Genomic DNA, 14,517 nt, shown 5'->3' with positions numbered 1-14,517 from the left:
AAAAATCATTGTCGCATCACTATCGCGGTAGGTAAATGTTACACAGTCGTATTCTTTAACACATTACTTTATGTTGCTGAAGTGTAAATTCATGTTGTGTAACTGTATACTGTAGAAGAACTCAGCGGTGAATACAAAACACACAACACCGATTCCTAAAACGAGAATATTCGTGATATGGAAGAAGCAGTTGCTCTCCAGCGTCAAATTTAAAATTTCTCTTAAATGTGAAACTTGGCAAACTTTCTAAAGCGAAATATTTCTCATGAAAATGTATTCGCTCTATTTACCTATACTCCCTGTAAAGAAAAGATGTATCTTGTTGACGAACCATTTCACTGCATCTTAGTTCTTCGTTTAACACGCTTTTGCGTTGCTAATCAGTTCTGAGTTAGGCTCCACATTACATTATTATTTAAAATGAGTTTTCCAAAATTGTATATTTCGGTTTTTACAGACTTTTTCCTTTCCTCTTTGATTTTACGTCCCTTCTGCTGAAAACAAAAATCAGAAATGGAAATGAATGCTTCAATCGCAGAATGGAAATTAATACAATCATATTGTGACATGGATGTCTGCTTCACGTCAAAGTATATTATTTTGAGTCAATCAGTGCAATGGCTAAAAGCTTTTCTTTGGAGCAATGGACATAATATTTACAGCTCCATCTCTACTCCGCAATCCACCTTGCGTTGTGGGGTGATGGTACTTCACAGACCATTACGTTTCCCCCACTCCCTGTATACTTCACGAGAAGCTACTGTCGGCAGTCCTTTATATGAACTCGAACTTTTCTAACTTCAGTATCATTTCGCTCGTTAATGCGTTGCTTTATTCTTATTGGAGAGTGCGTTCTTAGAATAGTACAGGGTGTTTCAAAACTGACCGGTATATTTGAAACGGCAATAAAAAGTAAACGAGCAGCGATAGAAATACACCGTTTGTTGCAATATGCTTGGGACAATAGTACATTTTCAGGCAGACAAACTTTCGAAATTACAGTAGTTACAATTTTCAACAACAGATGGCGCTGCGGTCTGGGAAACTCTGTAGTACGATATTTTCCACATATCCACCATGCGTAGCAATAATATGGCGTAGTCTCTGAATGAAATTACCCGAAACCTTTGACAACGTGTCTGGCGGAATGGCTTCACATGCAGATGAGATGTACTGCTTCAGCTGTTCAATTGTTTCTGGATTCTGGCGGTACACCTATTCTTTCAAGTGTCCCCACAGAAAGAAGTCACAGGGGTTCATGTCTGGCGAATAGGGAGGCCAATCCACGCCGCCTCCTGTATGTTTCGGATAGCCCAAAGCAATCACACGATCATCGAAATATTCATTCAGGAAATTAAAGACGTCGGCCGTGCGATGTGGCCGGGCACCATCTTGCACAAACCACGAGGTGTTCGCAGTGTCGTCTAAGGCAGTTTGTACCGCCACAAATTCACGAAGAATGTCCAGATAGCGTGATGCAGTAATCGTTTCGGATCTGAAGAATGGGCCAATGATTCCTTTGGAAGACATGGCGGCCCAGACCAGTACTTTTTGAGGATGCAGGGACGATGGGACTGCAACATGGGGCTTTTCGGTTCCCCATATGCGCCAGTTCTGTTTATTGACGAAGCCGTCCAGGTAAAAATAAGCTTCTTCAGTAAACCAAATGCTGCCCACCTGCATATCGCCGTCATCAATCCTGTGCACTATATCGTTAGCGAATGTCTCTCGTGCAGCAATGGTAGCGGCGTTGAGGGGTTGCCGCGTTTGAAGTTTGTATGGATAGAGGTGTAAACTCTGGCGCATGAGACGATACGTGGACGTTGGCGTCATTTGGACCACAGCTGCAACACGGCGAACGGAAACCCGAGGCCGCTGTTGGATCACCTGCTGCACTAGCTGCGCGTTGCCCTCTGTGGTTGCCGTACGCGGTCGCCCTACCTTTCCAGCACGTTCATCCGTCACGTTCCCAGTCCGTTGAAATTTTTCAAACAGATCCTTTATTGTATCGCTTTTCGGTCCTTTGGTTACATTAAACCTCCGTTGAAAACTTCGTCTTGTTGCAACAACACTGTGTTCTAGGTGGTGGAATTCCAACACCAGAAAAATCCTCTGTTCTAAGGAATAAACCATGTTGCCTACAGCACACTTGCATGTTGTGAACATCACACGCTTACAGCAGAAAGACGACGTACAGAATGGCGCACCCACAGACTGCGTTGTCTTCTATATTTTTCACATCACTTGCAGCGCCATCTGTTGTTGAAAATTGTAACTACTGTAATTTCGAAAGTTTGTACGCCTGAAAATGTACTGTTGTCCCAAGCATATTGCAACAAACGGTGTATTTCTATCGCTGCTCGTTTACTTTTTATTGCCGTTTCAAATATACCGGTCATTTTTGAAACACCCTGTAAGTACTTGGGAACAGAGCGTGACCACCGCTTGCCGCGGGGAAGGGCCTTCCTATATTTTTCAGGTTGCCCCCTAGAGCATGTGTGTGCTGTCACGAAGAAAAGTATTTTGTAAAATCTCTGAAATTATTGTAGGATTGTAAATTATTAGGATGGCGACAATAGTGTTAATATGTCCTCCTCTGCAGCTGAGTGGTCACTGCGGCTGACCGCCATCCGGAGAAACCGTATTTGTTGATGCCAGTTGAGGAGCTACTTGACCGAGTAATAGCGGCTTCAGGTCACGAAAACTGGCAACAGCTGGGAGAGCGGTGTGCTGACCCTACGCCCCTCCATACCGCATCCAGTGACGCCATTGGCGGAGGATGGCTCGGAGGTCGGTCGGCACCAAATGGCCCCCGCTAGGACCTGTGGACTGTGATGGATACAGAATAAACCAAATTATTGTATTATTTGTATTTGTAGTAGTGATGATAACTGAATTGTCAGCTGAAATCTACACTGAAGAGCCAAAGAAAATGGTACAGATGCCTAATATCGTGTACGGCCTCCTCGAGCAAGCAGAAGTGCCTCAACACGACGTGACATGGACTCGACTAATGTCTGTAGTGCTGGAGGGAACGGACGCCATGAATCCCGCAGTGTTGTCCATAAGTCCCGAAGAGTACGAGGGGTTGGAGATCTCTTCTGAATAGCATGTTGGAAGGCATCGCAGATACGCTCAGTAATGCTCATGTGTGGAGAGGTTCTGTGAGCGTGTGGGTGCTATTCTGTCATTCTGCGCAACGGATTAATCTGAGATGTACCCTTTATCCTGTGACTCCTGCAAGATGCAATTTCCACCCCCACACTACTACAGAAGTCAGACGACGCTCCTAATGTTCTAAAGAGAAATGCCTGAAAAAACTTTCAGCAATAAATATCTTCTGGAGTCGTCTGCTGTAAGGAAATGACACAAAAATTCACAAAATTTCTTACGTAACTAGTGGGATACTTGGGTACTGGAGTAGTGCTAGTTAGTGTAATAAAAACATGAAACTAACGAAAATCATTATTTATTTTGCAAAAATTCTGAGAAATCACAATGGCATTTTTAGTTATGAACTGAACAAGTTATTTCCGGGTTCTTTTCGGAATGTGAAGTTACCTCTTAAGGATAGGATTCGCTAATGAAATTTCTATACAAAGTTTAAAATTGTTATTGACTTGGCAGAATGGCTGAGAGGCGCGCCTACTCAACTTGAATAATTATTCGTTAGAATGTTGCTAGGTACGGTCGAGGCTGTCGCGTGTGAAATGCAGTGAAGTGTACTGTTGTGGAGGAAATATGGGGCTCGCAAGAGCTGTAGCGCACAATACCGTAAGCTGCGATGACTGCTGTCTGCGCCGCTCGCTGCTGACAAATAAGATAACTCTCGTTCTATCTGGATTGACCTTCGCGAATCAAACTCTCCCTACGCCTCGATGAAGTCAAGGACTCCAATTCGCCCCTAGTATAACTATTGGCGTGGTACACCGGTCAGATAACCAGTCCACCGCGATGCCACTCGAAAATTCGCTCGCAGGCGTTTAACTATAACTGTGTCCACACAGCACAATAAGTGTGGAGACCAACACAGTGAACAATGCTTAATCGCAAGGACTCAATATAGAGTCGCACTCCGATTCGATCTCGACAGAGGTGCTCTCCCAATGAAGTACTGAGGAGATACTTGTTCCTCGCCGTTTGAGTACACGTATGAGCGCACACGCTCTCGTTACGTGTTCTCGCTCCAAGAGCGACCATGGAATGGCCCCCCTCCACGCCAGACGTGAAGGGGTATATCTTTCGGTCTCTTCCAGTACTCCTTCAGGTCAAGGCATCAGGAATATCATCTGCCAATCATCATTGCTCTTCTAAAACGGGAAAATGACGTTTCGTTTAAGGCGACCAATCCGGAAATCTGTAGCTCGGCGTTTGGCGTTTGCTGTCTCCCTGTGAAAATCTCTGAAACTGCTTGCTATGTTTGTAAAGAATGCGTAGGCTGGGCGCTTCCACACAATATAGCGGAATTTGCTTTTAAGCCGAACACGGGGTCGTTCTTCCTTTCACTCAGGCAAATGCTGTTTGCTCTACAGGCGGCCGTCGGCCCACGTTGATAGGTTGACTTGACTCCCAGCGTGCGGTCTGCCTCTCCCGAACTAAAAGCTCCTGTGACCGTCATGTCTGGAATGTGTGTGTTTACGCCAGCCTCGAGTATTTCAATCTCGGTGCGCATTTGCGATTAAATAGTTATTTGCATATCCTTTACATGAATTCATACAACATTGACTTTATCTTATCGAGTTTGGGTTCGAATGAAGCGTCTTAATCTGCGGAATATGATTGTGAGGGCGGAATATGTAAGCAATGAAGGTCACGAGACCACGACGTCTTACAAGGTTTGGTGGTCAGCAGAAGTGTTTAAACTCAGAAGACTGTTCATGGAGTCACTCTGTAGCAATTCTGGAACTGTGGGGTGTCAGATTGTCCTGCTGGAATTGCCCAAATCCTTCGGATTGCACTATGGGCATGAATGGACGCCTGTGATCAGACAGGACGCTTACGTAAGTGTCACCTGTCAGAGTCATATCTAGACGTACCAGCAGTCCCATATCATTCCAACTGCACAAGCCCTACACCATTACATAGCCTCGCTCGATACAATTTGAAACGAGTCTCGTCCGACTAGTCAACATACACTCCTGGAAATTGAAATAAGAACACCGTGAATTCATTGTCCCAGGAAGGGGAAACTTTATTGACACATTCCTGGGGTCAGATACATCACATGATCACACTGACAGAACCACAGGCACATAGACACAGGCAACAGAGCATGCACAATGTCGGCACTAGTACAGTGTATATCCACCTTTCGCAGCAATGCAGGCTGCTATTCTCCCATGGAGACAATCGTAGAGATGCTGGATGTAGTCCTGTGGAACGGCTTGCCATGCCATTTCCACCTGGCGCCTCAGTTGGACCAGCGTTCGTGCTGGACGTGCAGACCGCGTGAGACGACGCTTCGTCCAGTCCCAAACATGCTCAATGGGGGACAGATCCGGAGATCTTGCTGGCCAGGGTAGTTGACTTACACCTTCTAGAGCACGTTGGGTGGCACGGGATACATGCGGACGTGCATTGTCCTGTTGGAACAGCAAGTTCCCTTGCCGGTCTAGGAATGGTAGAACGATGGGTTCGATGACGGTTTGGATGTACCGTGCACTATTCAGTGTCCCCTCGACGATCACCATGATGCCGGGTGTTGGCCCTGTGTGCCTCGGTCGTATACAGTCCTGATTGTGGCGCTCACCTGCACGGCGCCAAACACGCATACGACCATCATTGGCACCAAGGCAGAAGCGACTCTCATCGCTGAAGACGACACGTCTCCATTCGTCCCTCCATTCACGCCTGTCGCGACACCACTGGAGGCGGGCTGCACGATGTTGGGGCGTGAGCGGAAGACGGCCTAACGGTGTGCGGGACCGTAGCCCAGCTTAATGGAGACGGTTGCGAATGGTCCTCGCCGATACCCCAGGAGCAACAGTGTCCCTAATTTGCTGGGAAGTGGCGGTGCGGTCCCCTACGGCACTGCGTAGGATCCTACGGTCTTGGCGTGCATCCGTGCGTCGCTGCGGTCCGGTCCCAGGTCGACGGGCACGTGCACCTTCCGCCGACCACTGGCGACAACATCGATGTACTGTGGAGACCTCACGCCCCATGTGTTGAGCAATTCGGCGGTACGTCCACCCGGCCTCCCGCATGCCCACTATACGCCCTCGCTCAAAGTCCGTCAACTGCACATACGGTTCACGTCCACGCTGTCGCGGCATGCTACCAGTGTTAAAGACTGCGATGGAGCTCCGTATGCCACGGCAAACTGGCTGACACTGACGGCGGCGGTGCACAAATGCTGAGCAGCTAGCGCCATTCGACGGCCAACACCGCGGTTCCTGGTGTGTCCGCTGTGCCGTGCGTGTGATCATTGCTTGTACAGCCCTCTCGCAGTGTCCGGAGCAAGTATGGTGGGTCTGACACACCGGTGTCAATGTGTTCTTTTTTCCATTTCCAGGAGTGTATTTCCAGTCATCAACAGTGCAATGTCGATGTTGGCCGGCCCGGGCGAGCCGTAAAGCTTCGTGTAGTGCAATCATAATGGTAAGCGAGCGGGCCTTCGGGTCCGAAAGCCCATATCAATGATGTTTTGTTGAATGGTTCGCACACTGACACTTGTTGATCGCCCAGAATTGAAATCCGCAGCAATTTGGTGAAGGGTTGCACAACTGTCACGTAGAACAATTCTTTCCAGTCGTCGTTGGTCCCGTTCTTGCAGGAGCTTATTCCGGCCTCAGTGATGTCGGGGATGTGATGTTTTACCGGATTTCTTGATATTCACAGTACACTCGTGAAATGGTGATACGGGAATATCCCTACTACCTCGGAAATGCCTTGTTCCATCGCTCATGCGTCGACTGTAACATCACGTTAAAACATACTCAAATCTTTTTAACGTGCTATTTTAGCAGCAGTAACCGATCAACAATTGCGGCAGACACTCGTTGTCTTATACGAGGTGTGGCTAGAAAAAAACCGAACTAGTACTGGTGAAACAATAAAACGAATGCAATAAGGCTGAAAGTCGCGTGGCCTGTCACGTGACTGTCGTTCCGCCTACTGCTCGAGTTTCATCTGCCTCCTGCACTCAGTCTGCCCGTGGCGCCTGTTTTAAGTAGTTGACGTTTTGTCTGTGCGTCGGAAAATGTTGAGTGTACAGAAAGAACAGCGTGTTAACATCAAATTTTGTTTCAAACTAGGAAAATATGCAAGTGAAACGTTTGTAATGTTACAACAAGTGTACGGCGATGATTGTTTATCGCGAACACAAGTGTTTGAGTGGTTTAAACGATTTAAAGATGGCCGCGAAGACACCAGTGATGACACTCGCACTGGCAGACCATTGTCAGCAAAAACTGATGAAAACATTGAAAAAATCGGTAAACTTGTTCGACAAGACCGCCGTTTAACAATCAGAGCAGTGTCTGAGTTAACAGGAGTTGACAAGGAAAGTGTTAGGCAGATTCTTCATGAAAGTTTCAACATGAACAAAGTGTGTTCAAAAATGGTTCCAAAGTGTCTCACAATTGAACAGAAGGAACGCCGAAGAATGATTTGTTCTGACATCCTGGAAAACATTGAAAGTGATCCCACCTTTTTACAAAATGTTATTACTTGCGATGAATCGTGGTTTTTTACTTACGATCCCGAAACTAAACGCCAATCGATGCATTGGAAAACTCCTGGTTCTCCACGACAAAAAAAAGCACGAATGTCAAAATCGAAATTCAAGGCAATGATGATTGTTTTTTTTTTGACATCAAAGGGATTGTGCACATTGATTGGGTACCAGAGGGACAAACAGTGAATCAGCATTACTACATTAGCGTCCTGGCTACCCTACGTGAGCGAGTACGGAGAAAACGGAACGATTTGTGGAGAAAAAAGTCATGGATCCTTCACCAAGACAATGCCCCAGCGCACAGTGCGTTATCAGTGAAGACGTTTTTGGCAAAACACAACATTCCCATCTTAGATCATCCACCCTACTCACCTGATTTGGCCCCCTGTGACTTTTTTCTTTCCCCTGATGTCAAGTCAGCTTTGAAAGGAACTAGATTTGAGACTGTTGAGGCAGTAAAAGAAAAAGCGACGGAAGTAATGTATGGACTTACCGAAAATGATCTGCAGCATTGCTATGAACAGTGGAAAATTCGTATGGAGCGGTGTAGAGACCGAGGAGGAGAGTACATTGAAGGAGATAACATGAAATTGTAAATAATTGTAAATAAATGTTTTTTCCAGCATCAGTCCGGTTTTTTTCTAGCCGCACCTCGTATAGGCGTTGGCGACCGCAGTGCCATATTCTGCCTGTTTACGTGCCTCTGTATTTGAATACGCATGCCTGTACCAGTTTCTTTGGCGCTTCAATGTATTTGTATTTGCAGCACTGATGATAACTGCACTATCAGCTGAAATCTAAATCTGAAATGCAATAAGTGAGATAGATGACGTTGTAAGCGATGCTTACCTTCTTTCTGTCTTAAATATTTTTTTTTCTGACTATGTTGGTACTATTCCGACAGACAATATATCTGGTGAGCCCTTAACTTTTCCCGGCGAATTGAATGTTCAAATAACTTACAGGTTTGCTGACCGGTGACGTCGTCGACCACCGCCGAAATTTCGATAGGAGCACACCCTGCCATTCTCAAGGCACAGATGCAAGGAGGAAGCAATGTGCAAGGGAATTTAATACCTCGGTTCACAGAGGAGAAACGAGGAAGACACCACACACAGAACAAGTAACCGCAGAGTCAACACACAACCAAAGATAAACATCAGAAATATTGATATTGACTATTAATCAACAGATGAGGTAGCACTAATTCTGTCCTTCTGTTTTTTTTATGCTATTCACTATGGAGGTGGAAAAGAATGGATGGCTTCCCTTCCTTGATGTGCTGGTCAGAAGGAAGACTGATGGTACGTTGGGACATTCTGTTTATAGGAAACCTACTCACACTGACTTGTATATGCGAGCTGATAGTTGTCACCATCCAGCTCAGCGTGAAGGAGTACTTCGTACCTTGGTTCACAGGGCCCACGTTATCTCAGACCCTGAAAGTTTGGCAGCTGAGCTAGCACATTTCGAAGTCACCTTGCGTCAGAATGGTTATAGTGAGAGGCAGATCAAACGTGCGTTGCGCTATCAGCCTTCTGTGCAACGGGTGAGTGTCGATAGCAACGAAGTGACATCTAAGTCTACGGCCTTTCTGCCTTACGCAGGAGGCATTTCCAACAGGATTGGCCGTATTTTCGGAAATATGATGTGAAATGTGTTTTTCGAACACCTTCTAAGATTAAGGCCCTGTTGGCGTTCTTAAAAGATGATCTTGGTTTGTGTAAGGCTGGTGTTCAAATGGCTCTGAGCACTATGCAACTTAACTTCTGAGGTCATCAGTCGCCTAGAACTTAGAAGTAATTAAACCTAACTAACGTAAGGACATCACACACATCCGTGCCCGAGGCAGGAGTCGAACCTGCGACCGTAGCGTGTAACCTCCCCCTCACTTATCGACCTTAATGACAGTGAAAAATTAAACCGCGTGTACCTAATGGAAATTTGGGAAAGCAATCGTCACCGAAGTTAATCTGTCGGTAAAGAGGGAGGAAAGGGTTACATCTAAATGAAAGGAAAAATGCAAATGAAACTGGTGGAAATTAATTTTGAAAAGGGGTAAAGTTAATAAAGAAAGTAAATGTGCGGCCGTTACGTTAACAATTAACTAGCGGTAATTAGATATTTGAGATTTGGGGGAAATCACGGTCGCCAGTCCTAAGGACAATTACTATAGTAACTGAAAAAGAAAGGTTATTACACATATAATTAGCACTAGAAGCGTGGCAACTGAAGGTTGACACGTGTAGTGTGAAAACTGAAAGTTTGTCAGAAGTAATAAATTTCGCTACACTCTGACTTAATTTAGCAAAAGAATTAATAAAACCGGAAAATCGAAAGTTAATTTAGTGACTGAAGTTAATAGTGAGCTTTCTTTCTGAAGCACATCGAAATCCAGTAAACTACGGTTAGTCTTGGACTACCTCAACAATCATTTCAAAAGCAACTTGACTCTACGCAATTTAGAAACAAGAGATTTGACTTTGAACTTGAATTAAATGATTCTGAACAATTAACAATAGTAAAATTTAGTACATACCAAGCTGAGCTGCAGTCACAGGTAAGCTAAAATATGCTAACAAAACTCGCACTCTTAATTTGTGCTCGTGTAATCTAAATATTGTAGCCAGCTATGAATACTTTAACTGAACTTTGAAATTAAAGCAGTGAAATCTAATAATATTATTTTAATGCTGGCGTTTGAATTTCAACGACACTCGGGTTCATTTCGGAAAAGGAAGGGACCCTGATTGGCAATGCAATTGGGACAATGAGCAACAAAGGTTCATGCTAAGTTGCTGTAATTTTGCGAGGCAAATGGAACAATTTGAAAAGCTGAGGTCTGCCATACAGTTCTGAAACTTTATGTGCTTTTAGTCTTCCTTGTTGGTTGATTGAAGGTTTGAAGCTGTCGATCGAGGAGGTGGCGACAGTCACTCATTGTCGGCCGTCGCTGTTGCAGAAGCTGGATGCTGGCGCGCCTTCTTCTCGACACGGTCACCAGGCGAAACGGGCTCTTGATGTGCGCCAGCTAATGCTTCCCGTCCGCGACACCATGTCAGAAAATATCATCGCAAGTCGAGCGCAATTACATGCTGCTAAACCCCGAAAGCGCGGCAACTCGAGGGAGCGTCACACAACACACCTGCTCCACTCGCTACTCCAGCCAGACTCCCTCTGCCCGCGATCCACGCGGCAGAGTTCCCACTACCAAAGATCCTACACACTTTGATTCTTCACACGACCTATCGATGTAATCGTTCGATAGCAGTTTTCCCTAGGCAAGACCCAGCGTAAAAATACATATAATATTTACGAAACAAACCAATCATACATCGACATAAATGCATAAATATATATATACAAACAGTAAAACAATCACAATATATAAAGAGGCAGAAATGTCATATCTTGAGGTAACAAACCAAGGAAACAAATTTATAGTACAATAGATGGAAATAGGAGGATATGCATTTCCGGCGTTACACGTGCCCCACATTGTCTGAGGATGTTCGTGTAACGTAAACAGAGTCAGAAAATGTCCCAAAAAAGAAACAGCGGAAATGCATATGCTCAAAACATCAAAAAAATATAGCATTCATCTAATTAACTATAAACCAATTTTTAGACAATAATAATTGAGTGGAGACACTCCTAATCTTATTCCACTCTGTGATCTTGCACAAAATAAAACAGGTTGACAACATATCAAAATTCATAGAAAGCATAGAAAATGGTTTAGCTACTTCAAAATCATTATAATTCGTAACACTATCAAGAAATGGAATACTATTTACAAAATCAATCAGAGTACATGGTCATAAAAACAGATAGATCAAAATACGCAAATTAATTATTAATTACATAGAATACACATTTTATATAACCTTTTCATAATTATTATCTCGTCATGAGATTCCACTTAACGCTAAACAAGAAAATAATATTCAGTAGACCGAAAAAAACATAAATATTGACAGCAGAATTCTTTGACATCAGCTGTCCGGGAAGAAAAACTATTCCGCCTTTCGTACCCGCAAGTACAAAGAACGCCGAGAGCGGCACAAGAGCCGACAGCGGCACAAGAGCCGACAGCGGCTCCGCCTCGCCAGTATTGTTGCGCCCGCCTGTGCGGCACGCTTGATCTCACTCGCCCTTGTAACGGCGTTTCCAGAACGTCCGTTTCACTGAATTCTTTCGGAAAAACTCACTCCTGAGTAATCTCAAGGAGTCCATAAACACTATCACAGTGGATAACTCAACACTGTCCATCATCACACGCATGTACTAGCCTGAAACTTAAAACAGCGTCTAAGTACATCGGCAACGACTAGTAAAACACATATTCATGAAATCTTACAGCTAGTTACAAAATCATATTTACATTACTTAATCTACTGTGACTCAGCTGAAAACTTAAACTAGCAGCTTGGATTTTTCAATTGATAAATAATCACTCTCTGTTAAATCATTTAGTACAAGTTAATTACTTCTTTAATGTCCTCTTGGTCAGGCAAAAGCATGACAATCTAGCAAATCGTTTAAATCTTACACTCTATATTCACATACTGTACAAATTATCCATTCTGTGGTATTAATCAATTCTAGGTTGGTACAATTTCAAGTCTACAATATTCCGTATACCTAATCGTTTTCCAGAGCTTGGATACTCTAAGCAATAAGCATTTGTGTGAGGTATACCAATGACTTTATATAGTCCATTATAAACAAACTTAAATTTAGAGATTTCATTGTCTATCTCGCTCGATTTCTCATGAGCTTTTACAAGTACTAAGTCTCCGATTGCAAACTTAGCAAAACGCGCTTTAGCGTCATGACGACGTATGCGAGCATCAGCTTTTAGCTTCATTACTTCCCGCAAACGATCTTTTTTCACACCAATACTAATGTCAATCCGTGGAGGGAATTTGATTATCTCTTCCACTAAACTTTCTACACTTTCGTCAATGCCGAGATTCCTCACGTTACGGCAGTTCAAATTCATTCCTACGTCAATGTCATCCAGCCAGTTAATAATGTGTATAGGCTGGTACTGCCTATGCACGCCGTCTCCTGCCTCGTCAAAGCTAACTACTATTGTTTTATGTTGTGACGTACATGTCAAAGTTTTGCTTTCGCAATTAATCACTGCATGGTACTTTAATAGCCAATCTAACCCGACAATTACTTCCGATGTTAAGTCTGGCACGACGACAAACTCTTGTTCAAATCGTGCCCCACATATCTCGAAGTTGGCAAAAATCTGTTTTGTGACCGGTTTACTGGCCTTCCCAGTAGCACCGACAATTTTCACTCCTGTTACTGGCATAACTACGATGCCAGGTTTGTCTGTCAGTAACTCAAATATTTTCCCAGATACAGCACTCAATTCTGCACCGGTGTCAATCAACACGTTTAGTTGTAGGTCGTGCATATTAGCAGACACTACTATCTGTCTACACTTGTCCTCGACTGTTTCTTTATTTTCCCACAGTAAATCCTCGTCTATATCCAGGTCATTCCAGAAAAAACCATTCGGCTTTGATCGTAAATCCGGTTTATCTGGCGGCTTTTTCAGCCTCTGTTCACATACAGTTTTAATTTCAACACGTTTGTCCTGAGGCTTAGTCTGTAGCTTCGCCTCCAATACCGAAACCTTTTCCTGTAACTCGTCAACTAGTGAGTGTTGCTTTGCTATCAATTCACTAATTGTCACCTTCGTTGATTCCTCTTTAGTCAGATTGATCTCATCTGCCAATCTACCTGGAGAAATGTGCCCAGTAGTATCTGCAATTACTTCCTCTAGATCTGCGCAACCCACACTGCCATCGTCTGACCGTATAATGTCAGCTCTAACCTCATACACGCTGTAATCCACATGCTTTTCTACCAATCGTGTCCGGCTATCACTAAAATTCTCGTAATCTTTCTCCTCAATACTTTCGCAATGTTTAAACTGGAGTTTTGCGTCGGATGGGTCGGCCACTTCTAACACTATAACTTTCGGTAAAGTCTGCCGGTTAGGGCCAGAACTTTCCGTTACTACTTGAAAATCCAACTCCTGCGGGACGAAACACGACGAATCTTGCTCGTGCTCCCCATTAACATCAACTATTTCTAGTAAAGTCTGCCGGTTAGGGCCAGAACTTTCTATCACTTCACAAATACTATCTTCCTGTGGGACGAAACGCGGCAAATCCTGCCCGCGCTCCCCATAATCACTTCTCCCATACAGGCCCCTATAATCTCTTAGTTCGTCGTATAAGCGACCGAACTGCCTTAACCAGACCCCATCCCTCTCTGCATCCCCTCGCTCGATGACGGACGTTTTATCCGACATCTGATCTTCTCTCAACACTTGCGAATCATTCTTAAACTCAATCTCCAGTTCCGCTGTGGGTATTACAGCTGCCACTTTATAATCGATTTCCGGAACACTACTTAAATTGTTCTCACTGACAGTGAATGTATTTTCTACTGCCGTGTCTACAGCTGATCTACTACTAGTGGGCGCACTCCTTTCTCCTAACACTGGCACACTCTCCCGCCGTTGATTATTCCATACAGAACTTTCATAACGACGACACCTCGGTTTTCTACTGTTATTGGGCCGCCAAAATTTCTCCACGCCCGGTCGGCCCCTCACCGGCGCGGCTAATGGTTTCCCTGTCTCGTCCCAGCAGATACGCTCCCCGGATGCTGCTGAGGCGGCTGATCACACACTCTGGCGTTATTACTATTCTGCGAAGCCCGTATCACGCTAGTATGATACTGGTTTCCGTCATTCCTGTTATTATTTGCATTGTATCGATTGTCATTACGGCCCGAACCACTATTGTTAT

The sequence above is a fragment of the Schistocerca nitens genome, chromosome 1 (assembly GCF_023898315.1).
Source record: "Schistocerca nitens isolate TAMUIC-IGC-003100 chromosome 1, iqSchNite1.1, whole genome shotgun sequence".
Classification (NCBI taxonomy): domain Eukaryota; kingdom Metazoa; phylum Arthropoda; class Insecta; order Orthoptera; family Acrididae; genus Schistocerca; species Schistocerca nitens.
This window is presented reverse-complemented; position numbering follows the sequence as displayed.